This window comes from Periplaneta americana, chromosome 6 (genome assembly GCF_040183065.1).
Source record: "Periplaneta americana isolate PAMFEO1 chromosome 6, P.americana_PAMFEO1_priV1, whole genome shotgun sequence".
NCBI classification, from domain to species: Eukaryota; Metazoa; Arthropoda; class Insecta; order Blattodea; family Blattidae; genus Periplaneta; species Periplaneta americana.
The window spans coordinates 78168168-78188048 of NC_091122.1; the positions used below are offsets into that span (position 1 = coordinate 78168168).

The following is a 19881-nucleotide window of genomic DNA, read 5'->3' on the forward strand; positions in this document are numbered from 1 at the left end:
ATATTTACGAAGTAAATCTTATACCGGCAATCACAGTTAACACAATAACGGCAACTACCTCATAACAAGAGGTACTGTTAATGCTCCTTGCAAAGTACATTTTATAGGAATTCATTTCATTATGACTAAGTATTAGGCTAAATTCTCTGCATCTGTCGATGATACTTTTAATATAATTAGTTTTCGTGTATAAAGTAACACAACATACAATTTTATTGGATATAAAATTATGTTCTGTTATTCTTTAAACAACTACATGTGAGTGAAACTTAGCTATACTACTACATTACAACTATTTTGTAAGCTGACGCACCAATACAAGAAGAGAACAGTCACATGTGTTTTTTTAATTCTGTTTTTGTTTTTCTTTATTCTGCGTAAACAAGTTGGTGACGGTATAGGAACGCCTGTTTATGAAGAACCTGACGCCTGTATTATCTTTGTATGGAGATATTTAATATTCTATGTATTGCAGTAGTTTCAACATTTTACTTGTACAGTCTCAGTTAAGAGCGTAATGGTCACAATTTAACAATTTACCTAGCTGCTGGAGCTGATTGACTCATAACATCACGCGATCACATGTAAACATTTTCTGAAGTGGGCTGCCTTGCATTGTGACGTGCAAAATAGAACACGAGTCAGGGGTCTTTAGCGTGAATTGCTAATTACACAAAACGCTAACATGCCTCGAGCAAACCTCGCTATGTTTATAATCTTCTACAACTACTAGACTCACTTTTAACCGTCGAAATTTTAAGGTCAAAGAACACAAGATTGAGTTTTTCGAGCTGTGTTTTCACATTTTTGACTCGTTAAAGTGTCATTTATAATTTTGTATCTTTTGTTGAAAAACAAGAAAAGCTTCCAGCACACAATATTTTATTACGTTCAGAACACTGTGTCAGTGTTATTATATTACGTATTCAAACCAATCATGGAATCACATCACACTTTTAGCACAGCCTACAAATACTTTAAAAACATTCAATACAACATTCATACACATTTATTATCTTAACAGTTCTTGATTGACAATGTAAAACACTCCATCAGTGAATTAATTACAACATTGAAACAAATTTCGTTCTTTATTATAGTTTGGAATGTAAATACACAACTAAGTAATTGCAGAGATCTTGAGAAATAAGCACTCTATTTCCGTTAAATATTCTTGACAACTGAAAAACGAAATTTCTTTCCTTTTCGCAATCATCTTTTCTACTCATTAATAAATAAATAAGTAAATATATAAGGAGATAGAGTAGGTCTACATCCAAAATAGATTAATCAATGACAATTAAATGAACGATAAATAAAATAAGAAATACTAGGACATTCGATAAGTATTGGCAACAATGCTGTAAGTCAGTGCTCCTAGCGGTGATCATTGGAATCTTGCAATATGTAATCACGGCCGACTTGAAGCTCGCTTCGCTTCTCCTTTACCGGCCTTGACTATTCATTCTGATCCCTGTGTTAAAGCTGTAATCGAGAAAATATGACGTATTGTTGTGTGTCATTGTGTACTTCGAATAGAAAAAAGAGTGGAGGAGCAATATCATTCCACGAATTTCCGAGTGACAGGGAAAGATGATTATGTTTCGTGATCAGAATATTGTACGAAATGGAAATATAAAAATTGGAGTTGTATCCTTCGAAGAGGTGGAAAAATTCAAATATTTTATTTCATTTTAGTAGGTTATTTTACGACGCTTTATCAATATCTTAGGCTATTTAGCGTCTGAATGAGATCAAGGTGATAATGCCGGTGAAATGAGTCCGGGGTCCAACACCGAAAGTTACCAGCATTTGCTCATATTGGGTTGAGGGAAAACCTCGGAAAAACCTCAACCAGGTAAATTATCCCGACCGGGAATCGATCCCGGGCCACCTGTTTTCGCGGCTAGACGCGCTAACCGTTACTTCACAGGTGTGGACAAAAATTCAAATATCTTGGAGCAACAGTAACAAATATAATTGACACTTGGGAGAAAATTAAACGCAGAATAAATATGAGAAATGCCTCTTATTATTCGGTTGAGAAGCTATTGTCATCTAGTCTTCTGTCAAAAAATCGAAAAGTTAGTATCTACAAAAAACAGTTATATTACCGGTTGTTCTGTATGGTTGTGAAACTTGGACTCACATTTTGAGAAAGGAACAGAGATTAATAAGGGTGTTTGAGAATAAGGTTTTAGAAAAATATTTGGGGCTAAGAGCGATGGAATTAGAAGAGAATGGAGGAAGTTGCATAACGCAGAACTGCACGCATTGTATTTTTCACCTGACATAATTAGAAACATTAAATCCAGACGTTTGAGATAGACAGGGCATGTAGCATGTATGGGCGAATTCAGAAATGCATATAGAGTGTTAGTTTGGAGGCCAGAGTGAATAAAGACCTTTGGGGAGGCCGAGACATATATGGGAGGATAATATTAAAATGGATTTGAGAGAGGTGGGATATGATGATATAAAGTGGATTAATCTTGCACAGGAAGGAACCAATGGCGGGCTTATGTGAGGGCGGCAATGAACCTCCGGGTTTCTTAACCAATATCTGCCTAGAAGAATCAAGGGAGCCTGCAGCATAATAATTAACTTCCATTTCAGTTTCATGTGGCGGTGCGAAAATTATGAAAATATTCAACAATAAAAAGTTATGGGCATAAATCGGTTAGAAGCCATAAGTAAGTATGGGAAGCCCGGGCGAAACGGATAAGCTAAGAACAAACAATGCCAAAGGCTATATTTTGGTGCTCACGAAATAAAATCTTCATGACATTGGTTGTGACACATGTTGTCAACATATATAAAAACAGCAATTCGTTCTTCAAACCTACGGACAGTGATATGATTTGAGAAAGAAAATGTAGTTAATTATTCGCTTTGCCCGGATACACGGGCAAAGCGAATAATTAACCCGGGCAAAGTGAATATCCCTATAACATTTTAACATTGCTATTTAATTTTTATTCACTGATAATAAATTTTAGAATCTATAATTATTGGCTTCTCTACTGCTGTTGTCTGAATTATCAATGTCTACATCACCATTAATGTTAGCTCTTCTTCTTGTCCAAGAGTTTCAAAACATTGACGATTGCTTGGTCTTAACAAACCATAAAGTTTTCTCAAATCCTTTACTTTAGAATAATTTATTTTTGGAAGAGCATTATGCATTTGACGAAACGAGAGCTCTTGAGAAATTGCTGACCAGTTACGTATATTAATAAAATTGTGAGGGTTTTAGGTAGATAGGAAGTATGTATGTATTGGGTTATTTTACGACGCTGTATAACATCTAGGTTATGAAATGAAGGTGATAATGCCGGTGAAATGAGTCCGGGGTCCAGCACCGAGCATTTGCTCGTATTGGGTTGAGGGAAAACCCCGGAAAAAACCTCAACCAGGTAACTTGCCCCGACCGGGATTCGAACCCGGGCCACCTGGTTTCGCGGCCAGACGCGCTGACCGTTACTCCACAGGTGTGGACGGTAGACAGGATTTCTGGGGAGATATCTCTGATGGAGTAATGTGACTGCCAGGTTTAAAAGAACTAATATGATTAATGATAAGTAGCTCAATTTCGCCTGGTACTAACTTAGGTCGGTTTTGGTGTTTAGCTCTAGAATCTCTAGGTGAAATCTATGCATTCATCAATGATGCTTGTATAGTACGAAGACGCCCTCGTGTTATTTCATGGAAGCCCATGAAGGCGTCCACACCTGTGGAGTAACGGTTAGCGCATCTGGCGGCGAAACCAGGTGGCCCAGGTTCGATTCCCGGTCGGGGAAAGTTACTTGGTTGAGGTTATTCTGGGGTTTTCCCTCAACCCAATATGAACAAATGCTGGGTAACTTTCGGTGCTGGACTCCGGACTTATTTCACCGACATTATCACCTTCATCTCATACAGACGCTAAATAACGTAAGATATTGATAAAGCGTTGTAGAATAACCTACTTAAAAATCCATGAAGGCATTTCGACATACTGGAACATGAACTACTGCGCCGTCTTTCGTAACATACCTTGTAAAACAAACTTCAGCCTGTATGCAACCGTTGTGATCTCTGCTGCTGAAGGGTTGATATTAAGCTTACGGGAACGTCTCTGTTTCATATCTTGTACAGTAATCATCCCCGATAAATAAGAATCTTGTAAATCTTTCGGTTCTAATGTGGAGAAATTATGAAATAATGCCTCTCGATCTTCCTCGTATACTGTCTCGAAGCAATGACATCTCTTGCATCTAGAAAAAAAAATGTTCCATCTTACTGATTATAATACAATGATATAATTATTAATAATATTTCATATCAATTATTTCATTATGCTTTACATTTTAATAATTAAGTAATAAACACTTGCTTGTTCAAGTTTATATTACAGAAATTTACTGCTTACCTATAATAAACGCCAATACTTTTTCTTTCCACATGCTTCTCAACATGGTTCGTGTGTTCTTCCTCTGTATTTTTAATCATTTTATAATGTTTTGCTTCTTCTCCATCTTCTTTCTTTTCTACAGTAGAAAACTAGCATCCTCTTATGTAGAAGCCATTATTCAATATTACAAACAAAAACACTACCAATTATAGGCAGTATTAGACACATCCTGAAAAGTGCATTATTGTGTATTTGAAAGTAATACTGGATTGAAGTAATCTAAATAATCAATTAGAATGTAGCTAAAATTCGAATGAAAATAACCCATGTCAATTGACAGGGGCAGTTTTAGTCAAAACCACGAATGACATGGGTTATTTTTATAGAACCACCAAATCTTTGACAAGCCCTAACGCTTGACATGGGCTGATTTTCACGTAAATGATATATCCAGGCGGTAGAAGAACTCTCCATCTACTGTATTGTATAACATCGAAATCTCATTTTCGAAAAAGAGTGACAAGGGCTGTTTTTATAAAAAAAAAACTCAATTAAGATCAGTGTTACTGATTTATAATTTAATTAGTGCGACTTAATGCCTCCACTATGTAAAATGATCTAACACGCTTTATTACAATAGACAAATACATACAAAAATACAGCTAACACTTATATAGTCAAATAAAGGTGGCAGGGCAAAGTGGATAAGTTATCCACTTTGCCCTATTCACTTTGCCCGCAGACGCCATTTTGCTTTTCATTTAAGGTTATACTAACATAAACGGTAATAATCTTCTTCGTAAGTACGGCACTTTAGAACTAATCGTATCGCCTATATATTACAATCACATAACAAAACGTTTCTGCAGTATTGTGTGTTGTACATTTGTTTCTCTTACCTTGAAATATTATAAGAAAACAATCAATTTTCTTCAAACACACGCTGACTTCTTCTCTCACTAGCTAGAATGATGACAAGTCAGTACCAGCAGCAAAATCTGGTTGGGATTTTTCCGGAACATAGTAGACAGCGCTACCTGTTGTCGTTTCTAAGAAATATGCATTATTCTCTTTGCCCGGGAAAGATGCGAAAATGCCTTAAAGTGATTTCACGCCAAGACTTTGTTCCTAAAGCAACTCCCCATCTTCAGTCGTATGTAGTTTACATTTCAGGGAAGAAGATTATTCTAATAATGGGAAATTTAGACTATTAAAACGAAATGCTGTGCCAGAAATATTCCCTCATTATCCTACGTATAAAGTGACATATATCAGAAGACCATGACGAATAGTTACTAAAACTGATTTCCCTCCATCCAAGAGACTCAAATCTTTTAGTAATATTGGTTTTTCACTATTTGAACAAGATGTTGCGAGTGGTTCAGCATCAGTTAATGACATTCCCTTCTTGCCAGTTGAAAATGACCATAAAGCGGCGCAAACAGACGTTGTCAACTTTGTGGAGCTAAAAAGAAATAATTAATTGCATGTGAAAATGACACAACTTATTCAGGTGTTACAAGAGAAGCAAGATGAGATAACGAAAACAACCGAAAAACTCCAACTAATTGAAAGAGATCCGCTACATAAAGAACTGTAAAATGTAAAGAAAGACGCCGATGAAGGCAGTATTCATGCAAAATTGATTCTAGATCGGCTCCTTAATCATCGAAAGAGAATACGAAACAAGAATATATTAGAAAATTTGTGTTCAGAAATTGAGCCGTTATTGTGTAGCTGCCCTCTCTTGCAATGTCAATTTGTGGTGAAGACGGCCAAAAACGACTTGCTATATCATTACTGTGAAATTTGTTAGGCCACTTCTAGATAACATTGCAGCAGCTTTAACTGAAAAGCTAAAAAACTATCCTTCGAAGAATGCAGCTTATAATCCACTGAGTTGCAAAATCTTGAAACTATGAGTTTTGAATCTGCAATATCAAGTGGAATGTATCAGTTCAGTGAGTGAAATTATAAACCTTAGTACAAGTTATTGCAAATAATTACCCAAGTGATTATTCTGAAGCATCGCAGTTTAGCCTAGGTGTGTGAATGAACTACAAAATTACGCCTATGTCATCACGTTACTGAAACTGAACCGGTTACTGTGTGTTACATTCCCTGCTTTTATACTCACGCTTTTTCCATAATTAACAGAACTAAATGTAATAATACTTATTACATTCTTATTTATTATTTATAAATGTTATTATTACCCTTTAATAATTTATTTTAATTCATATTGAGTATTTCTTCTGTGGACACCGCACCTTGGCAGACAGCGCTTCGTGGTGAAATTGAGAAACAAACCAATTTCTATTACTATTGTCAAGGCCGTATACAAAGAAGTGAAGGGAGCATCAAGTCGGCCGTGATGTAATAAAGCACCGATTGTTTCATAAATCTGCTGTATTGAAAGTCTAAAACTATCCATATTTTGTAAATAGAGTGGCTGTTCTGAATAATACTAAGCAATAAAGCCTTTAAATGTTCAATAGTTGCTTAATACAAATCCAAATGGCGAGAGGCAAAAATATAACTCATTGCCATAACATAATACTGTACTTATTTATTCTGGCGGCATTGCAAGATGCTTGTGGGAGATAAGTTCTACCATAGGAACTATTGCAAAATGGTGGAAGCGAGACATTCGCTTTCAAATAAGAGTTGACATGCAAAGAGCTTGAGATCGATCAGTGAAAGAGATATCCAGAAATGATGCTGCAGATGGATTCCGCCGTCTTCCAAGGATTTGGCAACGTATTGTTGACATAGCATGGGACTTTATTTGACGTATGTTTATGCCAAACTTTACGGAAATAAATTTAGTGTGAAACATTAGGGGAAACCCGGGCAAAGCGGATAAGAACTAAAAACTTCATGACAATGGTTGTGACACATGTTGTCCACATATCTAAAAAACAGCAATTCGTTTCCCGTACCTACGGATAGTGATATGATTTGAGAAAGAAAATACAGTTAATTATTCGCTTTACCCGGGTACCCGGGTAAAGCGAATAATTAACCCGGGCAAAGTGAATATCCCTACACCATTTTCACATTTCTATTTAATTTTTATTCACTGGTAATAAAATTAAATCAACACATAAGCACGATGTCAATGAGTCATATGAGACGATAGGAAATGTTATTACAGCCCTTTACGGCACGTTAGATTAGTACAAAATACAAATTTGAACAAGTCGACGTTTCACTAGCACTGAAGACTTGGATTTCTTCTGCTTTTGTTCCTGCCCATAAGTTACTTCTCTTTCAACGTTTTTAATCGGTATAGATGTAAGAGTTTCAGAGCGCTGAGATTTTCTTCGTTTTCCTCGTATATTTCGAGCATCCACTTTTGGCACTGGTCTAAATCAAAAGAAGTGACTTGGGTTCTCCTGCTGACGATGTTGAGGGTTTTGGTGTAACCGGAACTGAAAATCTGAGTGTAATTGATGTATTGAATATTTCTTCAATCTCTAAAGATGCCGATATCACAGAGGTGAGCATTAACTGTTCCTTCAGCCGCTGAAGAAGCTGGCACCGCAGAATTTGCTAAATCTCAGCCAAATGTCGTTTCGCTGATTTCTATCTCAAGTGGACGATCTGTAAGTTGATCTGGAGCAAATTCTTCATCAACAAACACCTTATGAGTGTATGACCAGATAGCAGAACCACTGATTGGAACATTCTATTTCTTCAAATGCTTTCTTCATGGCTTCTTTAGACCATTTGGCTTGTTCCGTCTTCCATTTGAAAAATTAAACCATCTAAAAACACATTACGACCTTTTCAAGTAAAAATTAAGATCATTGTTACTGAATTATAATTTAATTAGTGTGACTTAATGCCTCCACTATGTAAAATGATCTAACACGCTTTATTACAATAGACAAATAAATATAAAATTACAGTTAACACTTGTGTAGTCAAATAAAGGTGGCACTTTGCCCGCAGACGCCATTTTGCTTTTTCATTTAAGGTTATACAAACATAAACGTCAATAATCTTCTTCGTAAGTACAGCACTTTAGAATCGATATGGTTGGCGAGTTGGTATAGCGCTGGCCTTCTATGCCCAAGGTTGCGGGTTCGATCCCGGGCCATGTCGATGACATTTAAGTGTGCTTAAATGTGACAGGCTCCTGTCAGTAAACTTACTGACATGTAAAAGAACTCCTGCGGGATAAAATTCCGCCACATCCGGCGACGCTGATATAACCTCTGTAGTTGAGAGCGTCGTTAAATAAAACATAACATTAACAGCACTTTAGAAGTAAACGTATCGCCTATATATTAATATCACATAACAAAGAGTTTCTGCAGCGTTGTATGTTGTATTTACGTTTATCTTACCTTGAAATATTTTAAGAAAACAGTCAATTTTCTTCAAACGCACGCTGACTCCTTCTCTGACTAGCTAGAATGACGACAAGTTACTTCCAGCAGCAAAATCAGGTTGGGATTCTTCTCCAACATAGCAGAAAGCGCTATCTGTTGGCGTTTGGAAGAAATAGGCATTATTCTCTTAGCCCGGGTTATTCGTTTTGCCCGGGTCTCCCCTAACTATGTTGCCATTACCTTTTGAATGCCCTAGTAAAGGCATTTATATACGGAGTTAAAATATTAGGTACAGTCTTAATTAAAAACTTCTAGTTCCTTTTTAAATCGGTTATTTAACGACACTGTATCAACTGCACGAGTAGATCTATACTGTATAGCGTCGATGGAATTGGACATAATGAAATGGCATATTGGCAAGAGAGGTCGAGGGTTTGTCATGGGAGTAGGCCTACTATGTAAAATATAGGCCTTCCTAACAATTGAAGCAAACGGCCCAAGTGAGTTTCGAGCCCATATGAGGACATTATTACAAAAACAACCCTTGTCAAAATTGTTATTTTTCAGGAGAACAATAAAAAAATTAAAGAATAACATATGTCAGCTATTTCCGTTGAACTGGTGTTTTATCCTTGTGTCTATTGCACTTAACATGGGCCGTTTTTGGAGTCTATAAACATTTAAAATAGTACCAAATGTGTCCTTAACTCAATTTCATTATAATGACTAGGGCTGTTTTTGTAATAACCTCTTCATATATATACACGAGTCCCGCTCGCTGCTTTCTGACCACGAGGGTAACTTTTAGGTCCTAACCTCAAAATTGGGCCCTTATAGGTGCCTTATAAGTTCACACAATGCATTCACTGCAATGTGGCACGTAATATAAAACTGATATTGAGAGATTAGCAAACAAAATGGAATAGGGTATAAGTTAAGAAACCGGGGTCTGACCAGTCACAAGACAATATTAGAGAAAACGTTCCGTGATATGGAAGACGTGTTGACCACATTGTTTGGAACATATCACATTGGATTCGGCGAGCCTCAAAGAAATGCCGTTGAATTCGTTCCTAAATCAAAGTACCTAGGTACCGAAGTTTAAAATGACTATGGTTATTACGTCGCAAGTATGAAAGTATTAATTTTTTTTAGAAGACTACCTGAGATCCGGATCATTCGCCACAAATTTTTCGCCACTAGGACGATCCGTAACACATTACACTTTCGTTACCGAGCGATTCTTAACACATTATATTTTTATGTAACAATACCTTTCCACAATTACGGTTTCACATACCATTAAAACAAAATTTTTATAAACTTTTCCGCAATTTCGGTTTCAAATTCCATTAAAACAAAATTTGCGCTAATTTTTTGTAATATTTCGTGATGGATAGTAAATTAACAATCCCAAGTCTTGGTGTCAAAGCCGATGCAACACCAGGTCGATTAAATCAAGTTAGATTTCTAGTAAACGTGGTGGTAATTGCAAGGATAACGATAATACATTGGCCCAATATTATTGGGGTACTTACGGTCTGTTGGACATAACATAGAAGAAATTTTTTTCACGTTTATGTTGTGAAAACATAATAAGGTTAATAAAATTTTAAAGATTAAAATATTTATTCTTTCATATTGACAGCAAGTAGTATTGTGACCAAGTTGTCACTGTAACGAACATGTCACATGTTACGAAAAAATACTTGTGACTAACTTATCATTGTGACTCACAGGTATTGTGACCAATTTATCATTGTGACCAACAGGTACTGTGACCAAATTTTCATTGTGACGAACTGCCAGTGACTAAACTAGCCGGTGACGAAACATTTGTGACGAAACGTCTTACACTCGACTACCTGAGACCAAAGGGTTGGATATGAACATTTTAAAACTCTGCAGCTGTTACTTCATATACTACCTTTCCCACCTAAAAACCTCCTTTATTTTTGAGATCCTGAAAAGGTTTTTCAACAAGGTATACTTGTAATGAAGAGAAATTTTCTGTGTGATTAAGCACTTATATGGTATCAATGTTACCTTCTATTAACTTTAAAAAGAAAGTTGAGGTAAATAGAATGACATGACACATTGTGATGGAAGCTCGCGAATAATTACAGCGTCTTCAAAGAGCTCAAACCACGAACGTTGCTCACATGGGGATAAATTCATTTAATTTCATGTTTTAAGCCTAATATTTAATACGTTCAGCGTTGTTTAACGTATTTAAAACGTTCAGTATTGTTTCAAGTACCTATATAATAGTTTTAATATATGTTCAATATATTTAATATTTATTTGTGTAATAAATGTATATGTAATTTAATAATAAAAATAAATTAAGTAGGAAAGACAATATTTAAAAGTGACATACATATTATGCATGTACACTGTCCTCCAAAAAAAAAAAAAAAAAAAAAAAAAAAAAAAAACGTGACACAACGTAGTTTTTTTTAACAGAAACCATATCCGAATGTGAAAAAATTTATTTTTTTTTTCAACTATACTATTTTATGATTATTTCAATTTAGATTTAGAGCTTTAAGAATAAATTTAATATTACCACAATCCTCTCAAAAATAAGAAGAAACAATATAGGCGTGTTTTGGCATAAACGAAAACAATCGAAATTTGAAACAATACATTCAAAACTTCAAAACTGTTCGTTTTATGGTCAATAGCAAATATTGCCACCTTTTGCCTTTATTAGCGCTATGAATCTCCTTGGTAGGCTCCTGATCAAAGCCCGGATGTCCTCCTGCGGTACTTCCTCACATTCTTTCTATAGTGCCTGGAGTGATGAAACCTCGGTTCGGATATCACGTCCAAGTATGTTCCACACATGTTTAATAGGGCTTAGGTCAGGACTCTTTGCTAACCACTTGCCGATCTCCTGGAGGTAGTCCGTCACGTACCAAGGACGATGGGGACGTGAATTGTCGTGCATAAATGCGAAATTTTTGTCCATGAAGAATGAATCCAGTTCCGATTGTCGTCGAGAGTAGACACCTGCAAATCAGACAAGACTCACGCCCGTAACTGCTTGCCGTCAGGCTTGGGTTCCGGTGACGCTACAAAGCAAGTTAACTTTTAAGACTGAATTCATTCAGCCCGGGTTTTATAGGTTTAGTCCAGGCGGGACCCAAGAAAGCCTCCCTGGTTGCTCGTGACTTCCATTCACGGAAGCCAGTCTGCGCTGGTTAAGATGAAACAGTACTAGTTCGAAATCTAAGTTCGTTGGCTATTTAGTCACTTCAAAAAATCTTTATTTTATGGTCCAACACGGCAGAAAATTCTTGATTAAAGTTATATAGTTATTGCACTATAGAATTTCATAAAATAATAAGATAAATATTATACATTTCATTTTTCTGCAAAGTGTATTTGACTCAAGAAATAACGGCAGATAATTCTTGATTAAAGAAACACACTTTTACGATTTATTGCGCTACAGACTTAATAAAATAATAAGACAGTATTATGCATTTCATATTCCTGCAAAGTGTATCTGACTCAACAAAAAACTAATATTTCGTAACTTCTGACTAGTTGGGAAGAGAAGAGAAGAGAAGAGAAGAGAAGAGAAGAGAAGAGAAGAGAAGAGAAGAGAAGAGAAGAGAAGAGAAGAGAAGAGAAGAGAAGAGAAGAGAAGAGAAGAGAAGAGAAGAGAAGAGAAGAGAAGAGAAGAAAGAGAATATGTTGAAAAGATATTGATAACAATTATTATGAATATCAACAACTATTATAGAAAAATATTTCATTTTAACTTTTTCCTTATGAACAATTATTAAATGCCTCATGAATACCTGTAAAATGTATAAAAGTTTTTCGTTCTTCAAAATATTGATTTGCTATTTAACTTCTGAGGGACAGATTTCTTTTTATATATGAAGCTGAAAGTTTGAATGGTTTGCATTAAATTTATATTACTACGATGAAAAGGAAAGTACAAGTAATTTATAATAACTGTTGGCATTTAATGGCTATTATGTTGACGAGAAATAGTTTTCTTTGTCTTTATTAACGGTACGTTTCAAAAGACAACAAGTTAAGTTTTCAGTAGTTTATCTATATATGTAGGCTTCTTGTCAGATTTGAATGACTCGGTTGATATATATCATGCATCTGAAAGCAGCACAGTCTGTCGCAGGTCGGCGGAACCCAACAGTTCTTTCGGGTCACTCTTAGGGTTGTTCGGGAGTCACATGCAACCAAACTTTCTGCCTGCTTGTGAGGAAAGGTTGCAGGCTGGCGAACGATACAAAGCGTATGCCCGCTCACGGACGTAAAGAGTAATGGGCAAGCCTGAAAGAGATTTTGCCTGTCTCTGATGAAGAGTGGTCACAATATTATTGACGGTTAGCTTTATAAACATAACCTTCAAATCTAATTCAACATGGTCAAAAAGAAGTCTACTTCAGGTAATAATAAGAATACAAAGGTTAATACTGAGTCAAGTGATGAAGTGAATAAAAGTGCTAAAGTTAGTGTAACTAGTGATACAAATTTAAGGAATAGTGTGAATATGGTCAGTAATGTGAATGATCCTGAAATTAGTAAATATTTGAATTATATAGTAGATAAATTTACAACAACTATCAAGAATGAAATCAGTGAAGTTAAGAAATCAATTGATTTCTTGGCATCGAAATTTGATACAATTCTCTCAGAATTTAATGAACTAAAAGATGTTGTAAACGTAGTGCGTAAAGATAATGAACAACTGCAACAGGAAAATTATGATCTTCAAATAAGAATACATGAACTTGAACAGTATACTCGCAGAGACAATATTAGGCCTAAATTACATAGCATTCCATCAACGAACTCAGAATCTGTAATTTAAATTGTGAACACAATGTCAACAATTATTGGTGAGGGTGATTCTTATAAAGACATAAGTTCTGTACATAGACTGCCAGCCCGTCAGGGTAAAATAAAGCCCATTGTTGTTCATTTCTCAAATCGAATGAGACGTGATTCCTAGTTACGTAGCTTGCGTGAAACGGCTAAAGGTAACTATGGAGATTATGGTATACCAACATGGAAAATCTACAAGAACTTCCAACCCGGTATGGTGACTGCCATGGATCATTTGACACCATTTATGAAGACTCTTTATTACAAAATTAAATTTGTTGCTAGGGAAAAGGGTTACAAGTTTACTAGGATCTTTTAGTCGGGTCACTCTTAGGATTGTTCGGGAGTCACATGCAACCAAACTTTCTGCCTGCTTGTGAGGAAAGGTTGCAGGCTGGTGAACGATACAAAGCGTATGCCCGCTCACTAATCTTTTAGATTGCAAAATATTCGTTAGGAAAGATGAAAATTCAAATGTGAGTAGAATCTTTGATTATAACGATCTTAATAAAATGTAAACTTATTACGTAGTCACTTCAGTCAATAAGATTAATAATTTTTATAATGGATAACATTCCTAATACTAATAATAATTATATTACTGATTATTACATTAATTTAAATAAACCAACAATACCAGTTTAATGACATGTTTAATTTTGACAGTTCCATTTCTAGTAAATATCTTAATTTAAAAATTTTACATATGAATATTCGCAGTATTTCTAAAAACTTTTCGGAATTTTGTGTTTCTCTTTAATCTTTTTCTACTAAATTTGATTTAATTGTATGGACTGAAGCATGGCTTAGTAATGATCAAAGGACGGATCAGAGTGACTGTTCTTACAAGTTTACTAACCACTTGCTATAGTCTGTTTATGTTGAAGCACAGACGGTGACTACAGAAGTACACAACGGGCGCGTACCTGCAATGTCCTTACAGTTGTATCAAAAGAATGCGTGCACTGTGCTGTACATGACGGCTGTGAATTTGTACTCCGTTATAAAACACTACATTATACTTACGTGTAAAGTGAATACTACGTAGTCTGTGCATTGCAGTGGACAATAATGTACATGCAGAGATTGTCGAAAGTGAACGTTCTGCGTCTCTCACTTAAACAAAAATTATATCGTGAAAAACTCCTTTCGACATGGCAAGACGTAATAGATGCATGCGAATAATATACTATATCAGGAATATCAATATCAATATCTGATATATTTCTTTCACTGTTTGGTCTCGAGAGTTCTATTTGCTTTTTGCAGCAACACATCTCGCACACAACACATGATTGAAAAACCATTATTTTTTGCTAACACATTCTGAAGTTTCTCGTTTACTTTTTTCGTAACTTCCGGCTTTGGTTTTCTTAAGTTTTACAGATATTTCTTCCACTATGTTTATAGCCTTTAGCATGTGTAAATCAGATGTTTGTAACGACGTTATGGCTTTCGGTAAGTGATAAAAGTTATTCTGTATGAACTCTAAACTGCTCGCAAGATCATCTGAAATTAGGGATTTTGCTATTTCAATTACATGTGCCTTTGTAGAATCTGAACTATTGATCACTTTCACAATTTGAACATAATATGTGGCATAATACAAGGCAGCCTCCAGCCAACTTCCCCCATCTCGTTATTATGGGGTTTGGTAGAAGGGAAACCCTGGGAACGATTTCCTTGAATTTTTGTATTCGAGAAGGTTCTTTCAGAAAAATTGTCTTAACATTTTCTTATAAAACACTACATTATACTTACGTGTAAAGTGAATACTACGTAGTCTGTGCATTGCAGTGGACAAAAATGTACATACAGAGATTGTCGAAAGTGAACGTTCTGCGTCTCTCACTAAACAAAAATTATATCGTGAAAAACTCCTTTCGACATGGCAAGACGTAATAGATGCATACGATTAATATACTATATCAGGAATATCAATATCAATGTCTGATATATTTCTTTCACTGTTTGATCTCGAGGGTTCTATTTGCTTTTTGCAGCAACACATCTCGCACACAACACATGATTGAAAAACCATTATTTTTTGCTAACACATTCTGAAGTTTCTCGTTTACTTTTTTCGTAACTTCCGGCTTTGGTTTTCTTAAGCTTTACATATATTTCTTCCACTATGTTTATAGCCTTTAGCATGTGTAAATCAGATGTTTGTAACGACGTTATGGCTTTCGGTAAGTGATAAAAGTTATTCTGTATGAACTCTAAACTGCTCGCAAGATCATCTGAAATTAGGGATTTTGCTATTTCAATTACATGTGCCTTTGTAGAATCTGAACTATTGATCACTTTCACAATTTGAACATAATATGTGGCATAATACAAGGCAGCCTCCAGCCAACTACTCCATCTTGTTATTATGGGGTTTGGTAGAAGGGAAACCCTGGGAGCGATTTCCTTGAATTTTTGTATTCGAGAAGGTTCTTTCAGAAAAATTTTCTTAACATTGCCTATAAAGCTATCGACGTCACTATAAGAAAAGCGAATTACTTCCGCCACTCTATAGAGTCAAAGCAAGTAAGGTGAATCAACTTAGGATATATGATTTTTATGTCCTTGGCCCCTTTATCATATAGGGCGAAGCATCTGTGACTAAAAGAAGTACATTATTACACCTGATACCAGTAGGACACAAAATACTCATGGCATTAGAAAATACAGTTGCCATTGTTGTGTGGTTCACATTTTCTATCGTCTCACACGTTAGTACATATTTCTTTCCAGTAGAGTTGGGTATAAATGTTCCTACAATTACATTTGCATCCGATGTTGACGGATTCTCTTGTATGTATTCCCTGTGATGTCTGCTGTTGCAATGCCTTTCTAAGTGCCATTTTTTCGTAGCTCTTAACGTCACTTTACATATATTACACGTAATTATTTCTCCTCCACTGCTGAAGATATTACCTCCGAACTGGTGTACAAGCGTTCACTTTTTCACTTTGTACACGTTTTCCTTAGGCATTCTGACAGTTTATAAAATAACAACACCAATAGCACACGCTTGTTCCTAACTGCTCTGTTTAACTGTAGGTCCGCTACTATGTGTAGTTCATCGGATACCTCGTATTCCCACATAATAACTTCGCATTTGCTTTCACTAGTAGTAGCATACGCCACCTGCTTGCGTAGCGGAACGTGATGTTCCTACTACTTACTGTATAATTCTTTACCCACTGTCTGTACCTACGGAACACGTGCCGAGACATTCTGCTCTCTGCATCAGTAACATGAAGCCACGGAACCTGGTCACTCTGATCCGCCCTCTGGTAATGATATAGGATTTGAATTACCTAATTATCGTAAGTTTACCAAATTAAATAAACATAATAAATGTGATGCCATTGTAGTACTGTATGTTAAAGAAGACATTGATGTTATAATTTCTGATTTAGAAATTCCATATGCAAATCTTTTGCACTTAAGTCTCAGTTTTAACAATATTAGCCCATATTTTAATTAATAATTATTTATAGATCCCCTAGTCTAAACAAAACGGAATTTTTAAATGATCTTGAATGCTTCTTGCACAATAACAAAATATTTATTAACCATTTAATAATTGGTGATATTAATATTCAAATATTGGAAGAACAAAATTTTGATATTCCTCATGATTGTATGAACATGTTACATGAATTTGGATTTTATAAGTATTTAAGACCATAACCAGACACTTAATAATTAATAGAATTCACACCTTGTGTTTATCATAGCCAAATTACTGATCATCAGAGGGCGGGTCAGAGTGACCAGGTTCCGTGACTTCATGTTACTGATGCAGATAGCAGAATGTCTCGGCACATGTTCCTTAGGTACAGATAGTGGGTAAAGAATTATACAGAATGTAGTAGGAACATCACGTTCCGCTTCGCGAAACAGGTGGCGTATGCTACTACTAGTGAAAGCAAATGCGAAATTATTATGTGGGAATATGAGGTATCCGATGAACTACACATATTAGTACGGAAGAAGTATCTGTAAAACTTAAGGAAACCAAAGCCGGAGAATTTACGGAAAAAGTGAACGAGAAACTTCAGAATGTGTTAGCAAAAATCATGGTTTTTCAATCATGTGTGTTGTGCGAGATGTGTTGCTGCAAAAACAAACAGAGTACTCCAGATCAAACAGTGAAAAAATATACTTATCACACATTGATATTGATATTCCTGATATAGTATATTATTCGTATGCACCTATTACGTCTTGCGATGTCGGGGAGTTTCTCACGATACAATTTTTGTTTAAGTGAGAGACCCAAAACGTTCACTTTCGACCATCTCTGCATGTACATTATTGTCCATTGCAATGCACAGACTACGTAGTATTCACTTGACACTAAGTACAATGTAGTGTTTTATAGCGGAATACAAATTCACAGCCAACATGTACAGCACAGTGTACGGATTCTTTTGATAGAACTGTACGGACATTGCAGGTACGCGCCCGTTGTGTACTTCTGCAGTCACCGTCTCTGCTTCAACATAAACAGACTATAGTAAATGGTGAGTAAACTTGTAAGAACAGTCACTCTAATCCGTCCTTTGCTGATCATTATAGTACATGTGCAGTTATCTCACTTGTTAATGACAAAGAATATCAAGAATCTAATAATGATTATAATATTATTTAAATTATTAATTATAACTTAATATTAGATATAACTAATGAACCTTGGTTTAATATATTAAATAACCCTGATCCAGATGAATGTCTTAATTTATTATACCAAAATTTAAACACACACATTCAAAATAACTCTGAATATTTAGTAAAAAAAATTATCCAGTAAGAATAAAAAGTTTAAACCGTGGATCACTAGAGAGGTTATTAAGTCCATTAGAGCTAGAGATAAAATTGCAGTAAAATTAAAGGAAGAGCCTTTTAATGTTAACCTAAAAAACAAATATAAAAAGTATAGAAACATTTTAACAAACTTAATAAAAACGTTGAAGTTTGAATATTATTCTAATAAATTAAAAAACTTTAAAGTTAACCCGAAAATATTTTGGCAAACTATTAAAGAAGCTTCTAACATTCAAACCAAAATTTATAATAAAATTAAAGAAATTTGTACTAATGACGGATTAGTTATAAATGATTAAAAACGTATTACTACTGAATTTAATGATTACTTTTCTAATATAGGTGCAGAAATTACCTCTTCTATTAATAATAATAATAATAATAATAATAATAATAATAATAATAATAATAATTTATCTAATAACTTTATTAAAATAAATTCGTGTATGCAGCTTAACTCTGTTACAATAGAAGAATTAATTGAAATTAGTTCAAACTTGAATAACAATACATCATGTGGTTTTGATATGTTTAATGCAAAGTTAATAAAATCGCTAATAATTTATATTGCTAAACCGCTTGCACATGTATTTAATTTAAATCTTTTGCATGGCAAATTTCCTGACAAATTAAAAATTGCTTCATAAAACTAATTTTTAAATATGGTGATAAAATTAATATGAACAATTGTAGACCTATATCTTTGCTTTCTTGTTTTTCTAAATTATTTGAAAAAATGCATTAAAATAGAATAATGGATCATTTAAATAAACAGAATATATTAAGTGAAAAACAATTTGGATTTAGAAAAAACTGTAGTACAGAGAATGCTATTTTCAATGTTACTCAACAAATTATTAACGTACTTGATCAAGGTTTTAAGTGTGTTGATATATTTTTGGACATAAGAAAAGCTTTTGATACTGTAAGTCATCATTTATTATGAGAGAAATTAAATTGTATTGGAATTAAATATAATGTTTTCAATTTATTAAAATCTTATTTTAATGATAGAGTTCAAGCTACTAAAATTCATAATGTAGTAAGTGAATTTATTAAAACTAAAATAGGTTTGCAAATCAATAGGTTTTCCACAAGGAACAGTCCTTGGACCGATCTTATTTTTAATATATATATATATATATATATATTAATGACCTTTTAATGATACACCTTAAAGAATATGAAGAAGGTGATTTATATTCGTATGCTGTTGATATTGTTTGACTTTTTATTGGAAAAACTTGGATTGATGCTTATTATAATGCAAATTGCGGCTTAAAATTAATAAAAGAATGGTTCGATTTAAATTCACCTGTAATTAACCCATTACTGCATAAAGTTATTAATGACTTGAAAAATGCGTTTCTGAGTTTAAGTTTGCTAGTTGGTGACTTAAGAATGCTTTCTTACCATTTTTATCTTTATTTACTTTCTGGGACAAAAATTAAGGACCGT

At 34.6% G+C, this 19881-nt stretch overlaps 1 protein-coding gene across 3 annotated transcripts in view; it reads left to right on the forward strand.

Annotated features, from left to right (window-relative positions):
- Window positions 1–19881, forward strand: part of stol (voltage-dependent calcium channel subunit stolid) — a 1833618-nt gene that overhangs the window by 211157 nt on the left and 1602580 nt on the right. The gene's annotated exons all lie outside the window — the stretch shown is intronic.